The following is a 13,588-nucleotide window of genomic DNA, read 5'->3' on the forward strand; positions in this document are numbered from 1 at the left end:
TGAGTTATCTGGAGAAAAATTAAAACTGTGAAGGTGAAAAGGAAACACTTGAGGAGGACGGTTTTCAGTTTTCAATGAGTCAGTCAGAGGAAGTTGGTAGGAAGATGAAGTCTGAGACTAGACCTGAAGGAGATGGAGGAGGAAGTCAAGTCACTTTAAGGGGGAGGAATGTGCCTGCTGGAGAGGGGTTAGAAAATGCACGCACTCTGCGTAGTCATGACCTCCCTAGTAAAGACACCAAAGTGATTAGAGTGAAGTAAACATTAGGGAAATTTGTAGTAGATGAAGCTGGAAAGGAAAGGAAGTTGGGGTTCCAGACTGTCTGTGCCTTTTAGACCATGATAGGAAGGAATTCATGGAGAGTTTTAGGCCTATGGGTGACATGCTCTGACATATTCTTAAAGGACCATTGGTTGTTGTGCTAAAAAAAAAAAAAAAGGAAGTCAAGTGTCAAGATAGAAGTAAGGAACATTAGAATGATTCAGGAGAAAATTAATGGGGGTTGTGCTGCGGATGGTTAATTCCAGCAGTCCTGGAATTGGCCTCAACTGTTTGGCTGAAGAGATGTATCTGTGTAAGTGCTGCTCACTAACTGATTGTGCCACTGTTAAAAAAAAAAAAAAAAAAAAAAGTGTTTCTAGATGGTTAAAAAAAAAAAGGTTGTATCTAGATGGCACTAACCTTTAATCAAACAACATGGGAGTAAATAACAGTGTAGCACTCAATTCTATTATAGGGCTTATAGACTATGCCATTCTATCTCTAGGATACTTTTGTTCCAAAATGATATTTCACTTAAATAAACATGTAATAATATCATAAGTTGAAAAACAGGGAAAACGTAGAATATTAACTCAATTTAAGCCAAATACTATTCCCTGTGATTCTGAACCCAATACTAATCCTGGAATTATGTGGATTTAATATGAGCTTAAGAAAAGAATATCATTTCTAAGCTAAAATGAATTAAAGTTGCCATTAGTTTGCTATCAGCCTTTAATATTCTGCTCTGTGTTTTTACATTTCTTTTGCAGAAAATCTGGGATGACTTTAACTTAGTTACAAAGTGAGAAACTTTGGAAAGTTTCTAACCTCTATGTAGTAGGTGCTGAATAAATGTTAAATAGATGAATGCATACATGAGTGAATGAAGAATCACACGAATGGTTTATGAATAAATATATGAATTTATAGTAGTATGTATAATGTAAAAAACATGTTATGGAAAGAGAGAGGCAGTCAGGAAACCTTTGTAATTCCTTTTGTTAATAGGAACAACATTGAGACATCCTTGCAGAGTCAGGGCAGTGGGAAAAAGCATCCTTCCTAGAGCAGACTGGGGGATAGAATGCAAGGGTAGATGAGGGGCAAGGTTCACAGCTAACTCAGGTGATTTCAATGAATAATGAGTCTGTGTCTAGGTGCATCCTAGGCTCCAACAGTGGGGACCAAGGTTTGAGTTAGAGCAAAAAAAAGTTGCTCAAGACAGAATGTATCCCTCCTGGGTAGAACTGTCTCATCAGAGAAAAGGGTGGAAGTTATTTCTTTTCTTTTCTGAGTCATGAACTCAATCTCCCTCACTCCCCACATACCCCCCAAGGCATCAGTGAATTGAAAGATTTATATGAACTCTCACAAAGAATGTGACTGTTCTCATAGGTGTTTTCAGGCAAGCGGTTTCTCCACCCACTCTTCTCCCAAGGTGGTTCCTCAAGCAGGTAGCAAACTGAGGCATGGGATAGAGACACATGCTGAAAAGTCATTTTCAAGAAGCTAACCTCAGAGTGATTTAGGAAATAAAAAGAAAATAATCCCAAATTCCTGTATCCTAATATATACACCTAGATAGATAGGTAGATAGATAGATGGATGGATGGATAGACAGACAGACTAAACAAACTATATAGAAAAGGCTTCCAACACTGGTTCTTTTTTCCTTTGAGACTATTTAAAAAATTCTTTCTACTTCCTTTTTTCTCATCTTAGTAAATACATGCCAATTCTCACCGAATTTTGCTTGAAAAAAGAAGTGTATATATTAGCATAATTTGGGGGCAGGAGGAGAAGGGGACGACAGAGGATGAGATGGCTGGATGGCATCAGGGACTCGATGGACGTGAGTCTGAGTGAACTCCGGGAGTTGGTGATGGACAGGGAGGCCTGGTGTGCTGTGATTCATGGGGTCACAAAGAGTCGGACACGACTGAGCAACTGAACTGAACTGAACTGAATCAAAGAAACCATCCGTTTTAAAGCCAAGCAGCCCCACCACCCACTAGCCCACTAAGCAATGTGAACAAGTGGGGATTTCTGTTCAAACAGTAGTTGCAAAATATTCTTTGATATTCCATACTATTGATGGTAGGGCTTGTCTCCTCAGTCAAAGAGAATATTTCTGTCATTCCAATGAAAAGAAAAGTAAAATCACTTTGAAAAGACCACAGTTTGCTCTTTGTCTTTAGACAATAGACACTAAACACCCAAGAGTGATGAAATAAATGCAAAGAGAAAAGATGTAGATAGAAGTTCCTACAGATCTCCAGTCCAACCAGATGCTCGGAGGAAAGTGTATTCTGCGGCAGAACACATTCCATATGCTGCGGGGTTCCATATGCTGCAGGGTTCCATAAGCTGTCTTCTCTAGGGGATGCACAAGACTCATTACGATAGGAAAGACCCCAAATCCTGCAATAAAGAAATCGATTTAGCTTCCCTTAATGCGATTCTTCTAAAATTTATGAGTCCATACAGGCTTCTTGAATGTAATACCCCTCAAGATCCTGCTGAGCTAGCATGACTATAGCAGACAATGCAAACATACTCAAGTATACACAGAACTGGGCCCAAGGGAAATGGAATCACTCAGAGGTAATCAAAGCATTTGTAGCAAAACATAACCTTTTGAGGCTTAGAGTATGGAGAAAGAAATGATATAAGCTGGGAACTATGCATCACATCATTCCAGGGTAGTTGGGATTAGAAAGAACTGAAAAGAAACCAAGAAAGAAGAAACAAAGACCTAATAATTAAATCCACTAAATTGCATTGTTAATTAATCCTTCTGGTAGTTGTGGACCGAACTTTTCTCAGATGAGGAATATTAAGAGCACAATATTTTTCACTAAACCAGTGCCTTTGAAACTCTGAGATCCACTTGCCTTTGGAAAACTCCACTTCATTGGGCTTCTAATGGGTCTTGGAAGAGGAGAGTAGAGGTTTTCAAATGCTCATAAAAAGACTACAAGGCTTCTTGAACATCAAATTCCTCTAACAAAACAATAATTTGTTGAGTTAAGTGCCAGTGTAACAGATGGATTGTATTTCCCTCACAATGTGCACAAATTAAAAAATTAAAGAGAAAGGCACTTGGTAAAACCAGCTTTGTATTTTGCTGGACCTGATACATTTAGAAAAATGGTTTGAGATGTTTGGCTAAAGCCCAGTGCCACCGGGCCTGCCTGGCTCTAGACACCAGCCCCATTGACTGAAATATTCTATTAAACAAACAGATGGGTGGTGGTTTGTTACTGACTTTTCCACAAAAGTGAACTAAGAAATGTAATGTTTCTAGGAGGATAAAGTACCTGTGCTTCTAATTTTACAAAGGTGGATTCACCATTTTAAGGAAACCTCAGAAATAATATAAGTTGAAGAATTTTTTTTTAAGGCTAATTGTATCAGTATGAGATAATTGAGAATGGGAAAAATAATTACCTAAAGAAAACAAGTAACCTGAAAAATTGAGACTATTAAGTTTTGTGAATAGCTTAAATTTCTGCCACTATGAATATAATTATTGGGAGGCTTTTTTTTATATAGTAATGTAATCATTGGAAAAGACTCTGATGCTGGTAGGGATTGGGGGCAGGAGGAAAAGGGGATGACAGAGGATGAGATGGCTGGATGGCATCACTGACTTGATGGATGTAGTTTGAGTGAACTCCGGGAGTTGGTGATGGACAGGGAGGTCTGGCATGCTGCAATTCATGGGGTGGCAGAGTCAGACACGACTGAGTGACTGAACTGAGCTGAACTGAATCTATGACAAACCTAGACAGTGTGTTAAAAAGCAGAGATATCACTTTGTTGACAAAGGTCTGTATAGTCAAATCTATGTTTTTCCCAGTAGTCATGTACAGATGTGAGTGTTGGACCATAAAGAAGGCTGAGTGCCAAAGAATTGATGCCTTTGAAATGTGCTGGAGAGGATTCAAGGATTCCTTGACAGTGAGATCAAACCAGCCAATCCTAAAGGAAATCAATCCTGAGTATTCATTGGAAAGACTGATGCTGAAGCTGAAGCTACAATACTTTGACCACCTGATGTGAAGAGCCGAATCACTGGAAAAGACCCTGATGCAGGGAAAGATTGAAGGCAGGAGGAGAAGGCGCTGACAAAAGACGAGAGGGTTGGATGGCATCACTGACTCAATGGACATGAGTCTGAATAAACTCTGGGAGAAAATGGACAGGGAATCCTGGCTTGCTGCAGTCCATGGGGTCACAAAGAGTCGGACAAGACTGAGCATTGGAACAACTACAAATTTCTTATTTATTTATATGCTTTTCTTATTAGTAAACTTCAATTATTAGATCAGTTTTAGATTCACAGCAAAACTGAGTGGAAAGTACAGAGAGTTTCCATACATCCTCTGTTCTCTTCACATACACACACACACACGTCCCATACCATCAACATCCCATAACAGAGTGGTACACTTGTTATAATCAATGGACCTACATTGACATATCAGTTCAGTTCAGTTCAGTCGTTCAGTCGTGTCCGACTCTTTGCAACCCTATGAATCGCAGCATGCCAGGCCTCCCTGTTCATCACCATCTCCCGGAGTTCACTCAGACTCATGTCCATCGAGTCCGCAATGCCATCCAGCCATCTCATCCTCTGTCGTCCCCTTCTCCTCCTGCCTCCAATCCTTCCCAGCATCAGAGTCTTTTCCAGTGAGTCAACTCTTCGCATGAGGTGGCCAAAGTACTGGGGTTTCAGCTTTAGCATCATTCCTTCCAAAGAAATCCCAGGGCTAATCTTCAGAATGGACTGGTTGGATCTCCTTGCAGTCCAAGGGACTCTCAAGAGTCTTCTCTAACACCACAGTTCAAAAGCATCAATTCTTCGGTGCTAAGCCTCTTCACAGTCCAACTCTCACATCCATACATGACCACAGGAAAAACCATAGCCTTGACTAGACGGACCTTAGTCGGCAAAGTAATGTCTCTGCTTTTGAATATACTATCTAGGTTGGGCATAACTTTTCTTCCAAGGAGTAAGCATCTTTTCATTTCATGGCTGCAATCACCATCTGCAGTGATTTTGGAGCCCCCAAAAATAAAGTCTGACACTGTTTCCACTGTTTCCCCATCTATTTCCCATGAAGTGATGGGACCAGATGCCATGATCTTCGTTTTCTGAATGTTGAACTTTAAGCCAACTTTTTCACTCTCCTCTTTCACTTTCATCAAGAGGCTTTTTAGTTCCTCTTCACTTTCTGTCATAAGGGAGGTGTCATCTGCATATCTGAGGTGACTGATATTTCTCCCGGCAATCTTGATTCCATCTTGTGTTTCTTCCAGTCCAGCGTTTCTCATGATGTCCTCTGCATAGAAGTTAAATAAGCAGGGGGACAATATACAGCCTTGACGTACTTCTTTTCCTATTTGGAACCAGTCTGTTGTTCCATGTCCAGTTCTAACTGTTGCTTCTTGACCTGCATACAGATTTCTCAAGAGGCAGGTCAGGTGGTCTGGTATTCCCATCTCTTTCAGAATTTTCCACAGTTTCTTGTGATCCACACAGTCAAAGGCTTTGACATAGTCAATAAAGCAGAAATAGATGTTTTTCTGGAACTCTCTTGCTTTTTCCATCATCCAGCGGATGTTGGCAATTTGATCTCTGGTTCCTCTGCCTTTTCTAAAACCAGCTTGAACATCAGGGAGTTCACGGTTCACGTATTGCTGAAGCCTGGCTTGGAGAATTTTGAGCATTACTTTAGTAGCGTGTGAGATGAGTGCAATTGTGCGGTAGTTGAGCATTCTTTGGCATTGCCTTTCTTTGGGATTGGAATGAAAACTGACCTTTTCCAGTCCTGTGGCCACTGCTGAGTTTTCCAAATGTGCTGGTATATTGAGTGCAGCACTTTCACAGCATCCTCTTTCAGGATTTGAAAGAGCTCAACTGGAATTCCATCACCTCCACTAGCTTTGTTCGTAGTGATGCTTTCTAAGGCCCACTTGACTTCACTTTCCAAGATGTCTGGCTCTAGATTAGTGATCACATCATCATGATTATCTGGGTCATGAAGATCTTTTTTGTACAGTTCTTCCGTGTATTCTTGCCACCTCTTCTTAATATCTTCTGCTTCTGTTAGGTCCATACCATTTCTGTCCTTTATTGAGCCCATCTTTGCATGAAATGTTCCCTTGGTATCTCTAATTTTCTTGAAGACATCTCTAGTCTTTCCCATTCTGTTGTTTTCCTCAATTTCTTTGCATTGATGGCTGAAGAAGGCTTTCTTATCTCTTCTTGCTATTCTTTGGAACTCTGCATTCAGATGCTTATATCTTTCCTTTTCTCCTTTGCTTTTCACCTCTCTTCTTTTCACAGCTATTTGTAAGGCCTCCCCAGACAGCCATTTTGCTTTTTTGCATTTCTTTTCCATGGGGAGGGTCTTGGTCCCTGTCTCCTGTACAATGTCACAAACCTCATTCCATAGTTCATCAGGCACTCTATCTATCAGATCTAGGCCCTTAAATCTATTTCTCACTTCCACCACTCTATCTATCAGATCTAGGCCCTTAAATTTATTTCTCACTTCCACTGTATAATCATAAGGGATTTGATTTAGGTCATACCTGAATGGTGTAGCAGTATTCCCTACTTTCTTCAATTTGAGTCTGAATTTGGCAATAAGGAGTTCATGATCTGAGCCACAGTCAGCTCCTGGTCTTGTTTTTGTTGACTGTATAGAGCCTCTCCATCTTTGGCTGCATAGAATATAATCAATCTGATTTCAGCGTTGATCATCTGGTGACATCCATGTGTAGAGTCTTCTCTTGTGTTGTTGGAAGAGGGTGTTTGCTATGACCAGTGCATTTTCTTGGCAAAACTCTATTAGTCTTTGCCCTGCTTCATTCCACATTCCAAGGCCAAATTTGCCTGTTACTCCAGGTGTTTCTTGACTTCCTACTTTTGCATTCCAGTCCCCTAGAATGAAAAGGACATCTTTTTGGGGTGTTAGTTCTAAAAGGTGTTGTAGGGCTTCATAAAACTGTTCAACTTCAGCTTCTTCAGCATTACTGGTTGGGGCATAGACTTGGATAACTGTGATATTGAATGGTTTGCCTTGGAGATGAACAGAGATCATTCTGTCGTTTTTGAGATTGCATCCAAGTACTGCATTTCAGACTCTTTTGTTGACCATGATGGCTACTCCATTTCTTCTGAGGGATTCCTGCCCTCAGTAGTAGATAACTGACACCCAAAGTCCATAGTTTACATTAGAGCTCACTCTCTGTATGCTTTTAGCAAGGAGATATCTTGATATCATGGATTATTTACTTGTTAAACAACCAACAATGCTACTTAAAATATATTATCAGTGCATATTTGAGGATTAGGGATACTCAAGGCTTTTGCTTGTTCTGAAATAAACAATTTATAATCACACATTAATTCATTTGATTTCAAAAAGAAATAAAATATAAGAGAATGTAAGTTTTACCTATTCAACTTATCACAAGAAGCAGACAAGCCTCATGAATTATCAAATGCTATTTATATTTTGCAATGCAGCAATGATATGTTTTACTTGGTGTAATCTATTCTTTCTTAAGACTGCCACCTTTGGAAAGACAACAGAAAATCAGCTTTATGACAATGCTTTACATAGGAAATTATTGTAATAGCAAAATTAAACCCATATTCACTTCTAATAAACCTATTTCTAGTGTTTCTTTTTCAATATCACTTTGTAATCTTGCATGAATCAACTATGTGCCTCTTTTCCTTTTACAAGGACCGAGTGATATATTCTGCCTCCAAAGATGGAGTTTCTGTTTCCTGACCTAAACTGTACCCCATAATCCATTCAGTGAGCAGATTAAAATTCCCATAGAAGAGATTAGAAACATCAGGATCAACTTAGACTCTCAGAGTGTTCTTGGCTAAGGCCTGATGTACACATTTCTGGTATTAACTATGGTCCAGATATATTCCTGAAGAGGGTGACTAGTGCATGAATTTGCCTGGTACCCAAAGAATCACTTTTGTACTCAGCAATGCCCAGAACCCCTAGATGTACATGGCTTTTAATGAATTAATTGAGCTAAGAATGCATTCATATGGAGCATCTTATCTGGAGTCCAAGCTTTCTATATAAAATAGCATTCATGCACATGTGTTTAGTGGCTTCAGTAGTGGTTGACTCTTTGCCACCCTGTGGACTGTAGCCCACCGGGCTCCTCTGTCTATGGGATTTCCCAGGCAAGGATACTAGATTGGGCTGCCATGCCTTCCTCCAGGGGATCTTCCTGACCCAGGGTGAATTCATATCTCCTGCAGCTCCTGCATTGAAGGCAGATCTTTTACCACACATAATAGCACTTTGAGGACTATTGTTTGCTTAGTAGCTCAGTCATGTCTACCTCTTTGTGACCCCATGGACTGTAGGACTGTAGGCTGTCAAGCTCCTCTGTTCATGGAATCTCCAGGCAAGAATGTTGGTAGCCATTCCCTTCTCCAGGGGATCTTCCCATCCCAGGGATGGAACTCAGAGCTCCTGCACTGCAGGCAGATTCTTTACAGTCTGAGTCAGCAGAGGATTACTACATTAATCTTATATTTCCTTTGCACTTTACAGTAAGAATAACTGCTAATAGCTTAGTTTTCACATCAGAGAACATAAATCTACAAAAAGAAAAAATGAAATTCAGATGCAACCTCTGATTCAATAAAAATTGACCTTTGTTTTCTTATTTTTCTTTCTTTCTTTCTTTAATTTGTGCATTCCCAGATTCATTTTCCCTTATCCTTAAAGCAACCTTCATTCTCCAACTTTGACTCAGATAGTCACATTCCTTTTTCTCTGGCCTGGGGTTCCAAGTTTAGAGCACTTGGTCCAGACTTAGATAATCAAACATCTTAAGGTCTCCCTTCACCTGTCCATCCCCCCTCATAACCATACATTCATAGTGATAATTTGGGACATGTGACCAAAACTTGTTTAAACTGGATTTTCTGTTGTGCAAACCAATATACGTTCCTTCCCGGTTAAGTTGAGTTGAATTGGCTTTCTTTTCATTTGAAACAAACCAAAATAGCCTTGACATACCCTTTCAGATATTTTACTGAGGCTCCTCATACACAGATTTTTATAATGGAGCTATTTCTATGACTTTAAGTTTTCCAACAACTAAGTCTGAGAACTTTAGTTTGATGGTTATAATTTAAAGATTCAAAATGAACTTTAATTAGCACGGTAATAGGAACTCAAGATTAACTTAAAAACTTTCTTAGTTTAATTGATTTTTCTAGAGTACCTGTAATTTTGGGGTGCTTTCAATAGATTTGCTGCTTTGATGTACAACATTGCAATGCAAAGAACATTCTTTGTGTTTTTATTTAATACTGTTTTTATTTTCCTCTGTCCTCTTAATTGTTTCTAACATTTGACTGGCATTTATTTAGGATATAACTCACCAATATTAGACTCAATTTCTCATTAAAATAATCTTGGCTTAATTGGCAGGACAAACGCACATGAATTGCAGAAAAACAAATGACCTGTTTTAAAACGTTTTGGACTATAAATTCACAATTTTTCATTGATTCTGTATGAGAAGCATAGTTTCCTATTTTCTGCTTCAACTAGAGGGGTGAACAAGAATTTCTAATCAAGCTATTGTAGGTGTGAAATATGATAATACTCAGTAGCTTTCTAGAGATTAAGGTTTAAGTAAGCATGAACTTGAAGGATTTCTAAACTCTCCCCTTACTCCTCTCCTTTTACACACCTCACCCATGACTAGAAAATAAAGCCTCACTAAAGGGGAGGGACAGAAAATGCCATGGACGGAGGAGCCTGGTAGGCTGCAGTCCATGGGGTCGCTGAGGGTCCGCCACGACTGAGCGACTTCACTTTCACTTTTCACTTTCATGCACTGGAGAAGGAAATGGCAACCCACTCCAGTGTTCTTGCCTGGAGAATCCCAGGGACGGGGGAGCCTGGTGGGCTGCCGTCTATGGGGTCGCAGAGTTGGACACGACTGAAGCGACTTAGCAGCAGCAGCAGCAGCAAAGGGGAGGGACATGCCTCAAATGCATGGTCAGTCTCTCTTATAAGCCTTTTCCCAGAGTTTGAAACTCACTTGGAGTGGAAGCTTAAATATTGCTCAGTTATTTATTTTGTATCTACATAATGGAAGTTTGTCCAATATCAGATAAAAACAAAATTTCAACCCAAACTACTAAAATGTATTCCTACTTGTCGTTAAAGAGTTCCTTGATTTTCTTCCTTTCTTTGCCTCAACACTGTTGGCTGACATGCCATGATTAAGTATACATGAATCCAATTTTCCTTAATATTTATAGAGTTTATAGTGAAATAGACTAAAATCTGAGAGAATATAAGAGCTGTAATATCTTTACCGTGTGTTGGTCAACTGAAGTGTGTATTAGTCGCTCAGTCGTGTCTGACTCTGGCACCCATGGACTGTAGCCCTCTAGGCTCTTCTGTCTATAGAATTCTCCAGGCAAGAATACTGGAGTGGGTAGTCATTCTCTTCTCCAGAGTATCTTCCCTACCCAGAGATCAGATCTGAGTATCCTGCATGGCAGGCAGATTCTTTACCATCTGAGCCGCCAGGAAGCTCCAGATCATCTGAAGACAAAGTATTAAATCCACATTAAGCAAGGTAATAAGTTTGTTATTTTGTAGTTTATACATTTACATGTACTTCTTTATATTTATCATATATCAATTTCAAACTGCCTGACTCAAATAACATAGCCAGACATTATTAACCTGAATAATTGAATCAGTCACTCATATATTTGCATTTTTTCTCTTTAAGTGTGTGACCCCTAATTTTTTTTTTCTACTTAATGCCAGATGGCCAAAAGAGTTTATTGGGTCTTTAAATTATTGTTGTAATTAAATAATTACAGATGATAAGAAAGGGGTTCCCAGGTGGTTCAGTGGTAAAGAATATGCCTGCAATGTAGGAGACCTGGATTCCATCCCTGGGTTGGGAAAATCCCCTGGAGAAGGAAAGGGCAACCACTCCAGTATTCTTGCCTGGGAAATCCCATGGACAGAGGAGCCTGATGGATTACAGTCTATGGGGTCTCAAAGAGATGGACATGACTTAGCAACTAAACAGCAACAATAAGAAAAATTCCTATTAACAATTTAGTCACTATTATGAATGGAATCTTTTTATCATAGTTTCTAAATAGTTTTTCTGGTACTTAAGAAATTCATACATATTTTTATTTCTTTTTCTATTTTTTCCATTGACCATTACAAAATGTTTTCATTGGTTACAACAACTTCTTAGTTGTTTTCCTTGGAATTCTTTTGAAATAATAAAAAATCATTATTTGCCTTAGACACAGATTTAACCACATGTATAAAATGCCTATTGGGTGTTTGGCCCTATCCTAAGTGCAACCAGAAAGGGACTAAAATATATTAACATGGTTATTACCCACAGCCAAGGAAGACTGAATGTCATTCTGTAGTAAATAATCAAGTGGCATTTCCAAAGTAGCATATTTGGAAGATAGGCACATGTCTTCAGAGTATATGTAATGATGGGATTCAGAAGCACGAATATGAGGAAAACAGTTCTTGGCAAGTATAAATCAGATGAAGTTAATTATAGATTACACATAAAAGGAGATCATGTTCTGGTAATAGTCATAGACTAACAAGAGAACAGTAGGGTCAGAAGGATTCTAGAAAGATAGTAGCAGCATAATTTTTTAATTTCTCTGAATCCTCATAAAAATAGAGAAAAAATACAAAAACAAAAACCTGTGGGCAATATTAATAATGAAATCAATTTACAAGATACCGCTAAGAACTATGAAATATAAGCTGCAGAGAACAAATTTATCTCTGCTTAAAGACTTGGAAAAAAAAAAGAATCTCTTGATAAAAGTGAAAGAAGAGTGAAAAAGTTGGCTTGAAACTCAACATTCAGAAAATTAAGATAATGGCATCCAGTCCCACCACTTCATGGCAGATAGATGGGGAAACAGTGAGAGACTTTATTTTTGAGGGTTCCAAAATCACTGCAGATGTTGACTGCAGCCATGAAATTTAAAGACGCTTGCTCCTTGGAAGAAAAGCTATGACCAACCTAGACAGCATATTTTAAAGCAGATGTTACTTTGCCAACGAAGGTCCGTCTAGTCAAAGCTTTGGTTTTTCCAGTAGTCATGTATGAAAGTTAGAGTTGTACTATAAAGAAAGCTGAGCACTGAAGAACTGATGCTTTTGAGCTGTGGTGTTGGAACAGACTCTTGAGAGTGACTTGGACTGCAAGGAGATTCAACCAGTCCATCCTAAAGGAAATCAGTCCTGGATATTCAGTGTAAGGACTGATGCTGAAGCTGAAACTCCAATCATTTGGCCACCTGATGAGAACTGACTCACTGGAAAAGTCCCTGATGCTGGGAAAGATTGAAGGCAGGAGGAGAAGGGGATGACAGAGGATGAGATGGTTCGATGGCGTCACCGACTTGATGGACATGAGTTTGAATAGGCTCTGCGAGTTAGTGATGGACACGGAAGGCTGGTGTGCTGCAGTCCATGGGGTTGCAAAGAATCAGACACAACTGAGCAACTGAACTAAAATATAGTAGCTTAAATAGCTACTAAAATACAGTAGCTTAAATTTGTTGTCATACCCCTGTAGGTCAGAATTCTTATAGGCTCAGACAATTTCTCTGCTTCAGCTCCCACATAGCCTAAATCAAGTGTTATTGGTTATCCTGCAAAATAATCACTGTCAATCACATTTTAGTAAAATAACGAACGGGGAAGAAAATGAGAAAATGATGAAATATAGGCAAAAGTAACATCATCATTAAAATCACCAGATTTTTTACAGCAATTCTTACTGTCATAAGAAAATAGAACAACATATTTAAAAAAATGAAGGAAAGCAAATGTATCTTTAAATAAATATTTACTTGGAGAACTAAAATCAAATGTGAGTTAAAAAAGAGAGAGCATTTGTAGTAGCTAGATTCTCTGACTGTGTAAGTATGGTAGAACAATTTTTAAAAAGTAGGAAATGACTGGGGAGAGCATGTGTAAAACAATTCCCTATTCTTAGTAATCATGTGGAGTATTGTTATTCTGAGGATGTTGTGTGTGTGATGCAAAAAACAAACAAAAAACCCCAGTTTACTCATTATTGGATATCCTAATTCTATTATTCCCTGTGTCCTTGAGAACAAGTGCGGGGGGCGCTCCGCAGAAAGAGAGAGGCAGCGGAACTTCCCTCAGCAAAGCCGAGGGGTCCCGAGGAGAGATGAGCCTGCTGTCCGCCAACCCAGCCCCTC

The sequence above is a fragment of the Oryx dammah genome, unplaced genomic scaffold, assembly GCF_014754425.2.
Source record: "Oryx dammah isolate SB20612 unplaced genomic scaffold, SCBI_Odam_1.1 HiC_scaffold_4, whole genome shotgun sequence".
Lineage (NCBI taxonomy): Eukaryota > Metazoa > Chordata > Mammalia > Artiodactyla > Bovidae > Oryx > Oryx dammah.